Genomic DNA, 3216 nt, shown 5'->3' on the forward strand with positions numbered 1-3216 from the left:
TGGGCACCCTCACTCCGTGCCACCCTCAGACCTAAACAGTGGGCTGTGAGGTGTCTCTCCACTACTTGGGGAGGGAAACCCAGCACATAGGAAGCTTACTTTCTTTCTTTTTTCTTTTTTTTTTGAGACAAAGCCTTGCTCTGCTACCCAGGCTGAGTACAGCAGTGTGATCTCAACTCACTGCAACCTCTGCCTCCAGGGTTCAATCTGTTCTCCTGTCCCCTGAGTGAGTAGCTGGGACTACAGAGGCCCGCCACCATGCCTAGCTAAAGTTTCGTATTTTTAGTAGAGACAGGGTTTCGCCATATTGGTCAGGCTGGTCTCAGACTTGTGACCTCCGGTGATCTGCCCGTCTCGGCCTTCCAAAGTGCTGGGATTACAGGCGTGAGGGAGGTTACTTTCATTTCCTGATGTTTAAGGTGTGGTCTTTCCTGGTTTCTTTTTTATTTGATTTACTTTTCTAATTCGTCTACCTGAGGTCTGAGAACATCTCCTCTCTCCTCTTCCTCTTCCCCTCTCTCCCCTTCCTAAGCTCCTCTTCTCTCTTTTCCGTGTGCAGAAACATTAGCCCCACGCCTTCCCGGCCCCTTTGGTAATTGTACCAGTTGGCAGCCTTGCTCCTGTGTCCCTGTGGGAAGCTTGGCTCGGCTGGGAGCTCTTTGGAGTGGCAGAGCTCCCTCCTGGCCCCCACCAGGTCTGGGAGGATCTTGCATTTTACAGAAGGCCCATGCCAATCTCCCTTGGCAAGCTCATGGTGTTTCTCTGCATTTGCCAAGAAATGGAGCAAAATCCAACTCAGTTTCCTGGGCTCTTTGGGGACGCAGGAAAGAAAAAATAATGGCTCCGCATCCTTTCCCTGAACTTTCTGTACTCACTGTTTCCTTCTATTTGTCTATTTTTTGCACTAAAATCACAGGGCTTTCATTATTTGACGTCTTTCGTGTATAAATACAAGTTGTCTCCACACTGCTGGTTTTTCAAACATCTTTGTGATTTAAAACAATTTTATCTTTATTGTGAAATATATACGACCTGCAGAAGAGTACGTACAATACGTTTTAAAGAATGGGTAGTCAGATGAGCGCAGTGGCTCACGCCTGTAATCCCAGCACTTTGGGAGGCTGAGGCAGGAGGATCGCTTGAGCTCAGGAGCTTGAGACCAGCCTGGGCAACATGGCAAAACCTCATCTCTACAAAAAACAGAAAAATTAGCTGGGCATGGTGGTGCATACTTGTGATCCTAGCTACTTGGGAGGCTGAGGCGGAATGGTTGCTTGAACCTGGGAGGCAGAGGCTATAGTGAGCTGTGATGGCCCCACTGCACTCCAGCCTGGGTGACAGAGTGAGACCCTAGCTATCTCAAAAAAAAAAAAAAAAGAAAGGAAAGAAAAAAAAGAATGGGGAGCCTCTTTCCAGCTTAATAAATATAACATTAACCAGAACCTTAGAAGTGGCCTGTGCACCCTCTGGGATCCCATCGCATTCATTCATTCATTCATTTGTTCATCCGTTCATGCACGCAGCAAGTCTTCGCTGCGTCCTGCTATGTGCTGGGCTTTGTGCTAAGCATTTGGGAGATAGCCGCAGACAAAACAGATTGAAACCCCTGCCTGTGGGCTCTGCATCTTGCCCTGCAGGTAAGAGACGTTTTGACTTTCTGTGATTTCATGCCTTTGCCTCGTCTTAGTGCTTCCACATGGACGTGCATCCCTAAACCACCGTGCTTCATTTTGTGGTTTTGGAGCTTGCAGGAAATGAGATTACACTGCATGTACCCAGATGGGATCGCTTCTCTCCCTTGGTCTTTCCTTGCGTGTGAGGTTCACCCGACAGCTGCGTGGGGCCCGGGGTCATTTCCACGCCTGTATGTAGTGTTCCACTGTTGATCTGTTTATCCGTTCTGTTGCTGGTGACAGGGTTGCTTCTGATTTTTGGCTATTACAGAAAATGTTGCTGCAAGTGTTATGATACAAGTCTCTCCGGGTCCCAGGGGCAGAATCGCTGTACCAGGGAGTGTACCTGTGCTCAGCTCTACAGATAATGGCAAACGGTTTTCCCACATGGAGCTCCGATTGCAGTTCGTCTGTGAGTTACTGTCTACTAATTTGCACTTCCCTGATTATTGATAAGGCTACAGATCTTTTCTTTTTCCTCTGTTGTAGAGATGGGGTCTTGCTATGTTGCCCAGGCTAGTCTTGAACTACTTGCCTCACTTGATCCTGCTGGCTTGGTCTCCCAAAGTGCTGAAATTACAGGCATTAGCCACCACACCTGACCATCTTTTTGTCAGCTTGGTATCTTTTTGTATTTTGTAATTCTTCCTGTATTTTTTCTTTTATGAAGTCTTTTGCCCCTGATTTTCATCTTTTGGCTTTCTTTTTTATTTGCAGGCATTTTTTTTTAATGAGTGGTTCTCTGTTGGGATGACTTTGCCTTCGCCCTGCTGCCAGGGCTCTCAGGTTGCTTGAGCCTCGGAGGCGGAGGCTACAGTGAACACTCACCTGCCCAGCAATTGTCCCTTAGGTGCGGACCCATGTGAGCCCCAGCCCTTCCCTGTGGACGTCCAAATCGTGCTGTTAGCCCTGGTCATCCATGGTCTGAACCCTCCTCCTTATCCCTTCCTGATACAGGAACTGGGCTGGGCTCTTCACAACTGCAGAGGTGGGGGTGGGGCTCACTGCTTCTACCAACCCAGAGCTTCTACCAACTCAGAGCTTGTATCAACCCACACCCTCCAGAAACCCTGAACTTCCACCAACCCACCAACCCAGAGCTTCCACCAACCCAGAGCTTCCACCAACTCACAGCTTCCATTAAGTCAGAGCTTCCACCAATCCAGAACTTCCACCAATCGAGAGCTTCCACCAACCCAGAGCTTCCACCCAGGGCTTTCACCAACCCAGCGCTTATACCAATCCAGAGATTCCACTAACCCATGGCTTTTACACAGAACTCCTACCAACCCAGAGCTTCCACCCCCAGAGCTTCCACAGACCCAGAGCTTCCACCAACCTAGAACTTGCACCAGCCCAGAGCTTACACCAACCTAGAGCTTCACTCAACTCAGAGGTTCTGCCCAGAGCTTCCACTAGCCCAGAGCTTGCACCAAGTCAGAGCTTTCACCAACCCAGAGCCTCTTCCAGACCACAGCTTCTTCCCAGAGCTTTCACCTCAACCCAGAACTTCTGCCAACCCAGAGCATCCATTAATCCAGAG

Source organism: Callithrix jacchus, chromosome 21 (assembly GCF_049354715.1).
Source record: "Callithrix jacchus isolate 240 chromosome 21, calJac240_pri, whole genome shotgun sequence".
Lineage (NCBI taxonomy): Eukaryota > Metazoa > Chordata > Mammalia > Primates > Cebidae > Callithrix > Callithrix jacchus.